General features: G+C 41.8%; 1 protein-coding gene across 5 annotated transcripts in view; it reads left to right on the top strand.

Annotated features, from left to right (window-relative positions):
• The window catches only part of ANKH (ANKH inorganic pyrophosphate transport regulator), a 156,319-nt gene that overhangs the window by 23,680 nt on the left and 119,310 nt on the right, over positions 1–13,329 (top strand). The window contains exon 1 of one of the 5 annotated variants that reach the window (XM_078004325.1): positions 8,059–8,219. The gene's annotated coding sequence lies outside the window, so the exon portion shown is untranslated. 5 annotated transcript variants of the gene reach the window in all.

Raw genomic sequence — 13,329 nt, 5'->3', positions numbered from 1 at the left:
CAAAGGAGACTTTATTTCCAAACCCGTAACAGCGCCTTTTTTCCTCTTAGTGATCTCTGTGTTTTTACTGGCTACATAAGCATTCACTTTGAGATGCCAGCTTTTTTCTCTTTCTTTTCCCCAATATGGATGAAAATAATAAACGAAAAATTTTGCTCTTGTTAACCAGCCACTGTGTCTTTAGTAGTTTACTGGCTACCTTCCTGGTCTAAGAGAAATGCTTTTTGCCTTTGATGCAGCACCCCTCATCCCATAAGGCAACCTGTAAGATGGTCGTTTGAAAATCAAATCAAAAGCTCGAGGTTCATTCTTTTTTTTTTTCTCTGAGACAGTCTTGCACTGTTTCCCAGGCTGGACTGCTGTGGCACGACCTTGGCTCACTGCAACCTCCGTCTCCTGAGTTCAAGCGATTCTCCTGCCTCAGCCTCCCGAGTAGCTGGGACTACAGGTGCATATCACCATGCCTGGCTAGTTTTTTTTTTTTTTTTTTTTTTTTTTTTGTATTTTTAGTAGAGATGTGGTTTTACCATGTTGGCCAGGCTGGGCTCGAACTCCTGATCTCAAGTAATCCGTCTGCCTTGGCCTCCCAAAATATTGGGTTACAGGGGTGAACCACCACCCCTGGCCCTTGAGGTTCATTCTTAACCGTGCTCTTCCCTGGTGTCAAATGTGTGTGCTCTCTCCTAAGTTAATTGTATTGGGTGATGTACAACAGGTCTCCAGTAGAAACAGCCCAAGAGACAGTACTCAGTTGCTTCTCTGGGACTTTGTCACTTGCTCTTGAACCATTCCATTGCTTATATATGAAATAATTCAAAAAGATATCCTTTGAAAAGCTGAGGGACTAAAAACCACATGAAATTAATTATTAAACAAGTCTTGTTGTCCACTGCTTATCCTAGTCCAAACTCTACTAGCTGTTAAGCTGGATACATGTAAATGTCATTGTAAATATGGCTGTTTTCCCACTGCTCTATAATGAGGAATAGCACGGCATTGCCTGTACGGAAAATTAAAGGAAAGCAGCGGGAATCCTTGTATCATGGAAATAGTAGACACTTAAGTAACAGTCTTTAATCTTTTAAGATTATGACCTCCTCCTGGCAGTTTGACACACTGCCTTAAGCATATTTACCAAAAGATGCTCAGAGATTAGAATTTGACTGCATCAAAGTAAGTTTTATGACTGGGCGCGGTGGCTCACGCTTGTAATCCCAGCACTTTGGGAGGCCAAGGCAGGTGGATCACTTGAGGCTAGGAGTTCGAGACCAGCCTGGCCAACATGGCGAAGCCCTGTCTCTGCTAAAAATACAAAAAGTTAGCTGGGCGTGGAGGCACGTGCCTGTAATCCCAGCTATTTGGGAGGCTATGGCAGGAGAATTGCTTGAACCTGGGAGGTGGAGGTTGTGGTGAGCCGAGATCGCACCATATCACTCTAGCGTGGGCAACAAGAGTGAAACTCCATCACCAGAAAAAGAAAAGAAAAGGCTGACTAGAATCTCTTAGTTGGTTTAAAAAAAAAAAAAAAAAAAAAGCATGCGTAGACATTTTCTCTGACCAGTTTGCAGTACTGATGTAGTAATCTGTTACCTTTGGCTCATAGCTAATTAGACATATCCTTGGTTGCCCAGCACCTGTGGTAATTGACCAGGGTTGTAGGACATTAAAGGCACCCCACAGAGCCCAAGGTGGAGAGAGTCAAATTAGGCACTGCCTAGCACCCTGGGTGGATTGAAACCTCAAGAGAAACACCAGCACTCTCTATGCTCTTCTGCAAGGGCTGGTCCCAGAACAACTTCCTCTCAAGTCACTGTCAACCCAAGTCCTCGTACAGGGGGCTCAGAAGTCCCTGTCAGAGAATGACACTGTATGGTAAGGTCACAAAAATCTTAGAAGAAGATCCCAAGATAGCTCCTCCGGGACATGTACTTCTACACACTTGCCATTTTGTTTATTTTATATAACTGTCTTTTTTTCTTAATAAAACCAGAAAGGTAAAAAAAAGAAAAAAAATGTGAAACTAGCAGGGTTTCTTCTGCCAACAATGATGAATTCAAATCTCAGCATAGTGGTTTCAGGCACAGGACAGATGGAAGAAAGACAGTTCTGGACTCATTATTCATCCAGGCTAGACTCTTACCATATATACTCGTTAAATAAAGAAGTAAAACAATACCCATTTTCGTTTTTTGCCAGAATAACAAAATAGAGGCGTTACTGGAAAGCGAGCTTCTGTCAACAGCATTAATCTGGATGTGGAAGGGTCGGATACCTCATTAAAGTCCTCTTTGAAAGTTCAGTTGTAGAAAAAGGACTTTCTTTTTTTTTTTTTTTTTTTCTTGCACGCTGAGGTAAACAGGAACAAAAGAGCAGGAAGAAGTTGATAATATGATAGCTTGGTAAGTAATTTCTCCCCTGAGGGCAACATTTTTAAATAGAAAGTTGATACCAACCCTATGGCTCCAATCCTCCCTGAAAGATGCTCCTAGAAACTTGGGAGTTCTCTGAGACCAAGACAATGAGCTTGTTACGCACAAAGAAAAGAGGGGTGGGGAGAAACAGGAAAGGCAGAAACAACTCTCAAACTCAAAACAAACATGAAAAATCCCTCAAGTCTGAGGAGTGTGCTGCCAAACAAATCCCGAACCTGCAGCTCCACTTGTACTACTGCAGAGCAGACAGTCACAGACAGTGAAAGGGGTTCACCGTTCAGTGACCACCTGTGACCACCTTCCTGTTGCAGTTACAAATCAAGAGAATAGAAGGTTCTCCCTGACCTCTGTTGTTTCTCCAGATCTCTAACTTGTAGCTAAAACACCCTAATAAAAACCTGAATATAGCCACCGTGAGCGCTTAGCAAAGTGAGAGCAAGGCTGAAGCCTCAGAAGGTTGCGGTTTAGAGCATTCATGTCTTTCTTGAGATGAAGGACCTCTTCTAAGGGAAAGTTTGCTTCTTTTGAGCCAGTAGCCAAGAAATTTGGCAAAAGCACTGAAATATACTACATTTTGCTAGAAACACGTTAGGCCAAAAGTAAGGTCAGAGAAGCTTGGCAAGTGAAACAATTGTGCTTTTAGAAAATAAGCATGCCTATTCACTTATTGTGCAGAGAAAGATAGGTCTATAGGAGAGGTACATAAGACATCAGAACTGTCCCAAGACTTGCAACATTGGGGATATCTGTATTTTAAAGGCTTTATGTTACACCACACTCGGGGAGTACTAAGGCACAAGGCAGAGTGAAACAAATCACTGCCACTTAGCGAATGAAGTTGTTCTCTCTGCAACCAAGTGTCTTATTGGCTCTAAGGTGAATGTGAACTTGACTCCAGGTCAAATCTTGTGGATGATACAGGAACACGGTTTTTCCCTTTTATCCGTCTCTCCTTGGAGTTAGTTACAGGAGGAAGAGAAAAATGTGGTATCCACCAGAAAAACATGATATCCTGGTTTCTACAGTAGTTCATGCTTATATTTATGTACCGTATATGCAAAATGTGTGCCCACTGTGTGTGAATCGTACTGTCTGGGCTGTCATTTAGGAAGTTGAGATTTCATTGTTGTAACCCTTAAGTTATCGTTACTGCCTCTTTACACCCTCCCTCATCCAGAGAATAACTCACGAGGGAGCATACAGTGAGGAGGTTAGCAGAAGGTTGTTAGGGCGAGGCAATAGGAGAGAAACGCATGTTAAGGTTGAGTCTTCTCCCTTCTTGCTCAGGGTCTGTCAGTCTGCCCTGGTTTCGGCATTGCCTAATTCACTTTTTCTGCTACTGTCAGATAGGCTCTTTTTTTTTTTTTTTTTTTTCCCGCTAATCCCCTGATAGTTGTTTGGGAGGAGGGCTCATTTGTTAGGGTCTGGTGCCTTATAAAAAATGAGAGCCAGCCAGGCGTGGTGGCTCGCGCCTGTAATCCCAGCGCTTTGGGAGGCCAAGGCGGGCAGATTGCCTGAGGTCAGGAGTTCAAGATCAGCCTGACCAATATGGTGAAATGCCATCTCTACTAAAAATGCAAAAATTAGCCAGGCATGGTGGTACACGCCTGTAGTCCCAGCTACTCGGGAGGCTGAGGCAGGAGAGCCACTGGAACCCATGAGGCGGAGGTTGCAGTGAGTCAAAATTGTGCCATCACACTCTGGCCTGGGCAAAAGAAGGAGTCTCTGTCTCCAAAAAAAAAGGAAAGGAAAAGAGAACCCTGGTGTCTCTGCAAAGGTCTCGTTTGTTAGGGAGCTGAGTGGCCCAGGAGATGGGCTGTTGCTGCTGAGTTGTAGACAGTAAGCAGTGTCTGAATGTCCTAATTACTTAATCACTCCTGGGCATCTGGCCACATCTTAAGACCCTCTTACCTTGAAGCTCTCAAAACAGACTTTGCCGTCCAACAGCAGAATCACAGTGGGAACACGGTATGCCGAATGGAGGAGAGGAGTGGATAGAACAGATCTGTCTAGGAATTTTCATGTGTTCTGCCTTATAATGTTCAGAACATCCTGTTCTCAGTGCCATTACTGAGAGAAGAAAGGGAAGAAAATCACCACCCATGGGTGATATGATTGCTCCTGCATGGCTCGTGAGCACCCAGTGAACGAAGAGACACTTCAGTGTGCCGTTCATACTTGGGCTTTGATAGAAGAAAGCCCCTCACTCCCTGTCTCTGCAGTCTTCATCTGTTCCCAGTCCAGCCCAAGAAACGTGGGTGAGTGTTTTCTCAGGACACTGTAAACCAAGGGCTTTGATACTCTGTGGGCTGGGATGATCAGTCCATTTTAGTTCCCCCAAGTCTTATGCAGACTGAGACACAGCTGGTCCCTAAGGAAGGCTGTAGAAGCGAGTCTGTGTCCTATAGGCCAAACCATGCTCTCCAAAGCTGAATAACCAGGACTATCCTAGGACTCCATAAGACATTGCCGAACTGGCTTGGACCCTCCAGGCCAGTCTCATTAGGGTATTCGTTGGTCAGAGCAGGTCTCTGTCCTTGACCATCAGGTATGCCGGTGAGCTGAGCCTTTGATGTGATTTGCTTAAGCCTGAAGCACATCAGCAATCTCCAGGCCCAGCAGGTGCAGAAATGGCTGGCAAGGCACTCAGCCAAGTAAGAAACCCCACCCCCATCATCAGTCAGTATTATAGAGAGGACCCTAATTAGCTGTCTGCCATCTCCACCTTACAGCAGGCTGAAATGGTGGTGTAAATTTCCTCCCAGGAAATAGCCTCCTATATATCTCTTTCCTAGGAATTCATCTAATCTTAGTGAAAGCATTTATCTATTTAGCCTTTTATTATCTTCTTGGGGTACAGATTGCTCAAGGTTTATTATCCCTTTGTAAAGCACTAATCCTTTTTATTTTTCTTAAGACTAACTCCCTAGAACTTTGGAATTGACACCTAATTCTGGAATTCTAGGATTTTGGTGAACTAAATAATCACATATTGACACATGCCACAATATAGGTGACCCTTCCAGACTATGATAGGTGAAATAAGCCGGTCACAAATAGACGAATACTGTCTGATTTTATTCATATGTGGTCTTAGAGTAGTCAAATTCATAAAGACAGAAAGTAGAGTAGGGGTTACTGGGGGTTTGGGGAAAAGATAACTGGGGGTTAGTGTTTAATGGGGACAGAGTTTCAGTTTTGCAAGGCAGAAAAGGTTCTGGAAATGGATGGCGTGGATGGTTGCCAAACAATGTGAATGGATTAAAAATGGTAAATTTTGGCCTGACGCAGTGGCTCACACCTATAATCCTAGCACTTTGAGAGGCCAAAGGGGTTGGATCACCTGAGGTGAGGAGTTCGAGACCAGCCTGACCAACATGGCAAAATCCCATCTCTACTAAAAATGCAAAAATTATCCGGGCATTGGGGCAAATGCCTGTAATCCCAGCTACTTGGGAGGCTGAAGCAGGAGAGTCTCTTGAATCCGGGAGGCAGAGGTTGCAGTGACCCGAGATCGCACCATTGCACTTTTTTGCCTGGGTGACAGAGCGAGACTTCGTCTAAGAAGAAACAAAACAAATGTTATATTTTATGTTATGTATATTTTATCATGATTTAAAGAATAAGTTTAAAAGATTTTATGCATTAATTATTTTCCCTTGGAGCTCTTAAGAGGCCTAAGTTTTCTCTTTTGTTTTTTAAATAAAACTTAGCTCTTCATTCCTCTACCCGTTTTGTTTGCTCAGTTCTACCTAATGATTGTAAAACCTGTCCTCTCAGTAGTGACAATTAGTATCCTCATGCATATTAGTCGTATATATCCCCACTCAAAACTTTGAGATACGTGTTGTAGGCTGAAGGAGAAAAGACCGTGATTAAGGTGTTAGCCTGTCAAGTTATAAAAAACCAAATGGCATAGTATAGTGGAGCAGCTGTGATTTTTTTGTCTGAGGCTCCACTCAGAAATGTCCTGTTTTCCCATTTATTTTCCCTTTCCATAGATGCCCTTGCAGTCACCTTCCAGGATGCCCCTTGGCTGTTTTTAGGTGTCAGAACCTTCCCTTTTCCTACTGACTGGGAGGGGGATGTAAATGCCTGGGCATCATTAGAAGGCCAGGGAGAGCTCATTTAACCGGATATATCAGTAGAATTTTGAAGCAGATAATTTGAAAATGTATAATAATACTTGCTAAATCAGATCATTTGTCATTTCTAGAAACCACCTCATGAAGCAAATTCATAAGTACCCACTTTGGCTTGAAACGGGCAGCTAAGTAAACCATTAGAACAACTGTCACAAATCAAGAAAATGCACAACTCAATATACTTTGATTCCCAAATCTAATATGGTAAAATCCAGATTCTGAAAATCAGAATTTGGTAGAGCTCTGGATCCAGAAAAGAATACCCTGTGTTTTTTTTTTTTATTTTTCCACATTCAACTTCCTCCTAGAAGAATGCAGCACAAACAACTTTCTTAATTTGGTTTTGTCCTAGGGCAAAATAGAAAATGGTAGACACTTATACCCTGCTGGATTGCTGTACCTTTCCTTCTTAAAAATCTTTAAACTATATCTTGAATACAGAAAGAGGAAAAAATAAACTATTCTTAAAAAGTGCTATGGAAATTCCTTGCCCTGGCCAGACACTTCACTTGTGGAGGATAGAAGAGCATTGGATCTCTTCATGAGCAAACCCAACATGTTCAGAGAGGTGTGGTAAGGATGAGAACAAATGTTATCTTCCATCCTTTATAAGGCAAGAACTCCCTTTTTAAAATATTTAAGAACTTCTTGAATATTCCTTTGCTTATTCTCAGATGATTTCTGTGATGTTCACAGCAGGATGCTTAAGTGTCTTGGATGAGGTCAGCCTGAACATTTGTTAGGTTTGATCACAAAAACCAGACATTGGTAATTTTCTATGATTTGAGCTGCTGTTGGTGAGATGGTACTTGCCAGTCAAGGTAATGTTTCTACCTCTGATGGGGAACATACTTGCATCTTTACATCCCTTCCCACATCACAATAAATACTGTGTCCCACAGACACCCTCAAATGCATGAAGTATCTTATTTACAGTGCAAAATTAGAATATTGAAGATGAAAGACTAAAAATGAGTGCCATTAGGACTTTCATTCTGTTTTCCAGTGTCTTGAAGTTTCTTCTAGGAAAGACAAAGTTGACGACTTGACCTTTGGTGGTCTTGATTTCAGCCTGAAGGTAACATGAGTTTGGAGACCGATCAAAATCTAGCAAGCCTTGAAAACAAAATGAAACAAAAACCCTTTCTTATACTGAAGAAGAAAGAAAGGAATCTCTGTGGGTTTTTTTGTTTTTTTGTTTTTTAACTGATAAGACTTTGAGTTGAGGCTAGAAGCATCTAGCCTCAGCTTGGCAGAATGTATTGTGATACCGCTTCTTTGAGAAGATCAAGTATGACATTGAGCCAAAATCCTGTCTGTGCTTGAGTGTCTGTATGTGTTCAAGTTATGAAGTTTTAACTTATCTATGTTAGCTTTTTTTACTTGTCTTTACTACTCTTTGTATTAAAGATTATAATGAAAGAACATAATCTTTCCAGAAATAAAAAATTAGTCTACATATTTCTGAATTTGGCACTTAGGTTTAAATCCAAGGATTCAAGTCAGGATGTGAAGATTGTGAGTGCTGTGGTCGCTATGGCTGCATTCATACATCACTCCCTCATATGTCCCGTGTTTTACTTTGAAGACCTTCCCCGCCATTAAGCTAACGTGGCACGAGGCTCAGTTTGCTAAAAGTGAGGTAAGGGTCTATTGGATAACTGGGTCAAAATCACTTTAAGGATCTTTGCTAAGATTTTTATGAATAGTTTTTCACTTGGGTTGTTGTTCAAAGGGAGTATAATGTCGTTTAACATTAAAAAATACCCAGATCTTCAGGTCTTTGCCTTCACGTGGATAGCGATTTTGTTCCTTGGCCAACATACGCACACCTTAGGGGCTGGGAGGGACTTGGCTGGGTTTTGGCCTGGGCACACCTGCAGTTTGTATACACTGGCAGAAAAATTCACACCACAGAGTGTTTTGTTATGCTCATTAAGTGATTTATTGAAAAAATAAACCATTTTGAAACCCTCCTTTATCAGAAAGTGTGCAGAGTCATCTGCCAAACAAAATAATACAGTTGGAATTAAGCAAAGCTCCCCTTGGGACTGGGTATTTGTGTTGCAGCTTGTCCCATCCTCTGCCTCCTCTCTGGTCACCCCGAGCAGCAGGGGTGCGGTCCCCCAGGGGCTGCCACTCACATGTGCCCCAGCAGGGCTTTCCAGTTTCAGGCCTGCACTGAGAAGAGCATACATACCCCTTGAGTCCAAGAGACTTGTTTTCTGGAGTTGGAGAGCACTGCTCCAGGCTGTGACTTTTTTTTTCTTTCTTTTTCTTGTTTATTTACTTATTATACTTTTAAAAATCTTTTTTATTATCATACTTTAAGTTCTAGGGTACATATGCACAACGTGCAGGTTTGTTATATGTATACAAGTGCCATGTTGGTGTGCTGCACCCATTAACTCATCATTTACATTAGGTATTTCTCCTAACGCTATCCCTCCCGCCTCCCCCCATCCCATGATGGCCCCGGTGTGTGATGTTCCCCACCCTGTGTCCAAGTGATCTCATTGTTCGATTCCCATCTATGAGTGAGAACATGCGGTGTTTGGTTTTCTGTCCTTGCGATCGTTTGCGCAGAATGATGGTTTCCAGCTTCATCCATGTCCCTACAAAGGACATGAACTCATCCTTTTTTATGGCTGCATAGTGTTCCATGGTATATATGTGCCACATTTTCTTAATCCAGTCTACCATTGATGGACATTTGGGTTGGTTCCGAGTCTTTGCTATTGTGAATTCAAGTGCCACAGTAAACATACGTGTGCATGTGTCTTTATAGCAGCATGATTTATAATCCTTTGGGTATATACCCAGTAATGGGATGGCTGGGTCAAATGGTATTTCTAGTTCTAGACCCTTGAGGAATCGCCACACTGTCTTCCACAATGGTTGAACTAGTTTACAGTCCCACCAACAGTGTAAAAGTGTTCCTTTTTCTCCACATCCTCTCCAGCACCTCTTGTTTCCTGACTTTTTAATGATCGTCATTCTAACTGGTATGAGATGGTATCTCATTGTGGTTTTGATTTGCATTTCTCTGATGACCAGTGATGATGAGCATTTTTCCATGTGTCTGTTGACTGCATAAATGTCTTCTTTTGAGAAGTGTTTGTTCATATCCTTCGCCCACTTTTTGATGGGATTGTTTGATTTTTTCTTGTAAATTTGTTTAAGTTCTTTGTAGATTCTGGATATTAGCCCTTTGTCAGATAGGTTAATTTTAAAAATTTTCTCCCATTCTGTAAGTTGCCTGTTCACTCTGATGGTAGTTTCTTTTGATGTGCAGAAGCTCTTTAGTTTAATTAGATCCCATTTGTCAATTTTGGCTTTTGTTGCCATTGCTTTTGGTGTTTTAGTCATGAAGTCCTTGCCCATGCCTGCGTCCTGAATGGTATTGCCTAGGTTTTCTTCTAAGGTTTTTATGATTTTAGGTCTGACATTTAAGTCTTTAATCCATCTTGAATTAATTTTTGTATAAGGTGTAAGGAAAGGATCCAGTTTCAGCTTTCTACATAAGGCTAGCCAGTTTTCCCAGCACCGTTTATTAAATAGGGAATCCTTTGCCCATTTCTTGGTTTTGTCAGGTTTGTCAAAGATCAGATGGTTGTAGGTGTGTGGTATTATTTCTGAGGCCTCTGTTCTGTTCCACTGGTCTATATCTCTGTTTTGGTACCAGTACCATGCTGTTTTGGTTACTGTAGCCTTGTAATATAGTTTGAAGTCAGGTAGCGTGATGCCTCCAGCTTTGTTCTTTTGGCTTAGGATTGTCTTAGGAATGCGGGCTCTTGGTTCCATATGAACTTTAAAGTAGTTTTTTCAAATTCTGTGAAGAAAGTCATTGGTAGCTTGATGGTGATGACATTGAATCTACAAATTACCTCGGGCAGTATGGCCATTTTCACGATATTGATTCTTCCTATCCATGAGCATGGAATGTTCTTCCATTTGTTTGTGTCCTCTTTTATTTCACTGAGCAGTGGTTTGTAGTTCTCCTTGAAGAAGTCCTTCACATCTCTTGTAAGTTGGATTCTTAGGTATTTTATTCTCTTTGAAGCAGTTGTGAATGGGAGTTCACTCATGATTTGGCTCTCTGTTTGTCTGTTCTTGGTGTATAGGAATGCTTGTAATTTTTGCACATTGATTTTGTATCCTGAGACTTTGCTGAAGTTGCTTATCAGCTTAAGGAGATTTTGGGCTGAGACGATGGGGTTTTCTAAATATACAATCATGTCATCTGCAGAGAGGGACAATTTGACTTCCTCTTTTCCTACTTGAATACCCTTTATTTCTTTCTCCTGCCTGATTGCCCTGGCCAGAACTTCCAACACTATGTTGAATAGGAGTGGTGAGAGAGGGCATCCCTGTCTTGTGCCAGTTTTCAAAGGGAATGCTTCCAGTTTTTGCTCATTCAGTATGATACTAACTGTGGGTTTGTCTTAAATAGCTCTTATTATTTTGAGAGACGTCCCATCAATACCTAGTTTATTGAGAGTTGTTATGAAGGGCTGTTGAATTTTGTCAAAGGCCTTTTCTGCATCTGTTGAGATAATCATGTGGCTTTTGTCTTTGGTTCTGTTTATGTGATGGATTACATTTATTGATTTGCATATGTTGAACCAGCCTTGCATCCCAGGGATAAAGCCAACTTGATCATGGTGGATAAGCTTTTTGATGTGCTGCTGGACTCAGTTTGCCAGTATTTTGTTGAGGATTTTTGCATCGATGTTCATCAGGGATATTGGTCTGAAATTCTCTTTTTTTTTGTTGTGTCTCTGCCAGGCTTTGGTTTCAGGATGACCCTGACCTCATAAAATCAGTTTAGGGAGGATTCCCTCTTTTTCTGTTGATTGGAATAGTTTCAGAAGGAATGGTACCAGTTCCTCTTTGTACCTCTGGGCTGTGATTTTGTCGGAAGATAGAGCATGACTAGTTAAGCAGAAAGACAAACAGGAAAAGTGATTAGTAGGCAGCAGGAGCATCTGCCAGAATCTCACCAGCCAGAAACACATAGTAACCCGGCATCAGAGTTTCTGGGTGGGAAGCAGGACCCTCAGTCTCTTAGGGAAGAGTGTAGGATTCATGCGGCTTTCACCACTGAACGCACTGAGATGTCTGGAAAGATGAAGGGCCTGATTACAAAAATGGCTTCAAGTCAGTAGTGCTGGACTCAGGAAGCATTTCAACCTGTCCGTGGGCACGCACTGCAGGTTTTTCAAAGGGCTTCTTTTACAATGGAACAGACTCTTCCAAGAGGCAGGTTATTCCCATAACTAACCAGAGGGACAGCAGTCATCTCGCTGAGCAACACTCATCTCTTTCAGTCTCAACAGAATTAAAAATATATGTGGTTTCCAGTTAAGTCTGGTCATAAAATATACATATGTGAAGCACTTTAAAATTTAACGAGCTCTGCACTAATCCAGAATTATTTTTTTAAAAACTTGTAAAGATTACATCACCATAAAAATGTAAATGAATTGTACTAGTATCAGAGTAATGGTTAACCTTGCTTGATTAAAGTAATGTTACTGAAGTAAATAACCTTTTGTTTCCTGCTTTGGCTGTTTTATTTGAGAACCATGCTTTTGTCTTAATGATGGTACTAAAACAAGCAGTTATGTAGCCCTGACAGTGTTCCAGGTAACTGCTGAGAGTGCTTTATAAGTCTACTAATTCATTAATCTTCCAAATAATCCTATGAAGCTGTCACTGTTATTATTTTCTTTCTCCAGATGAGGAAACTAAGGCACAGAGAGGGTAAATTCACTTGCCCAAGATGACACGATAGATCTTTATTTTACAGTCTCACTCTGTCACCCAGGCTGGTGTGTAGTGGTACAATCTCTGCTCACTGCAGCCTCAGCCTCTTGGGTTCAAGTGATTCTCCTGCTTCACCCTCCCAAGTAGCTGGGATTACAGGTGTGCACCACCACACCTAGCTAATTTTTGTATTTTTTTTAGAGACAGAGTTTCACCATGTTGGTCATGCTGATCTTGAACTCCTGGCTTCATGTGATCTGCCCACCTCAGCCTCCCAGAGTGCTAGGATTACAGGCATGAGCCACTGCACCTGGCCAGATTTATATTTTTTAAATAATCTTAAGAAATTCCCTAGTAAATCCCCAGTATTTATGAGTTTTTCCTCTAACATTACAGTGTCCTTTCTCCTGTAGTCTTTGGGTCATGCTTACCTTGAATGTAATCAGCAATAGTAATCATAACAGGCATTGCCTTCTGTGGAGGCCTCATCACTACAGACCATTCATAGACTGAGAATTTACCACTGCTTTCTCCTGTGACGCAGGTCCTGCCATTGTCTCCATTTTACAGATGGGGAAACTGAGGTCAAAGATGTGCGATCACTGGTCTAGGGTGAAGACAGTGGAGCTCTTATCTGTGCCCAGACAGGCTAAGCGTAGAGCTCCTGTTCTTTACCACTTCATTAGTCCTCCTTTCATTGTACCTTTCAATTTTATATAAAATAACCGCAGTCTGCCCCTGTACTTTAAAGATGCAAGTGGATTTTGTGGAAGGTGAGCCGTGCTCTGCGTTTAGGTCAGAGTTGTACGTGGGTGAATGCAGGTCAGCACGAGTCCCACGGAAGCCCCGTGCGACGATTCTGTTTGGCTTCGTCATTCTTTCGTGTTGCCACCTCTGAGGCAGTTGCATTACTGAAAAGAGTGTTAATGTGAGAGAGAAGGTGGAGTGCTGTTGGAGGACTGCAGGGCCCCAGCAGTTCCTTT

Source organism: Macaca mulatta, chromosome 6, assembly GCF_049350105.2.
Source record: "Macaca mulatta isolate MMU2019108-1 chromosome 6, T2T-MMU8v2.0, whole genome shotgun sequence".
Classification (NCBI taxonomy): domain Eukaryota; kingdom Metazoa; phylum Chordata; class Mammalia; order Primates; family Cercopithecidae; genus Macaca; species Macaca mulatta.
This window is presented reverse-complemented; position numbering and strand designations above follow the sequence as displayed.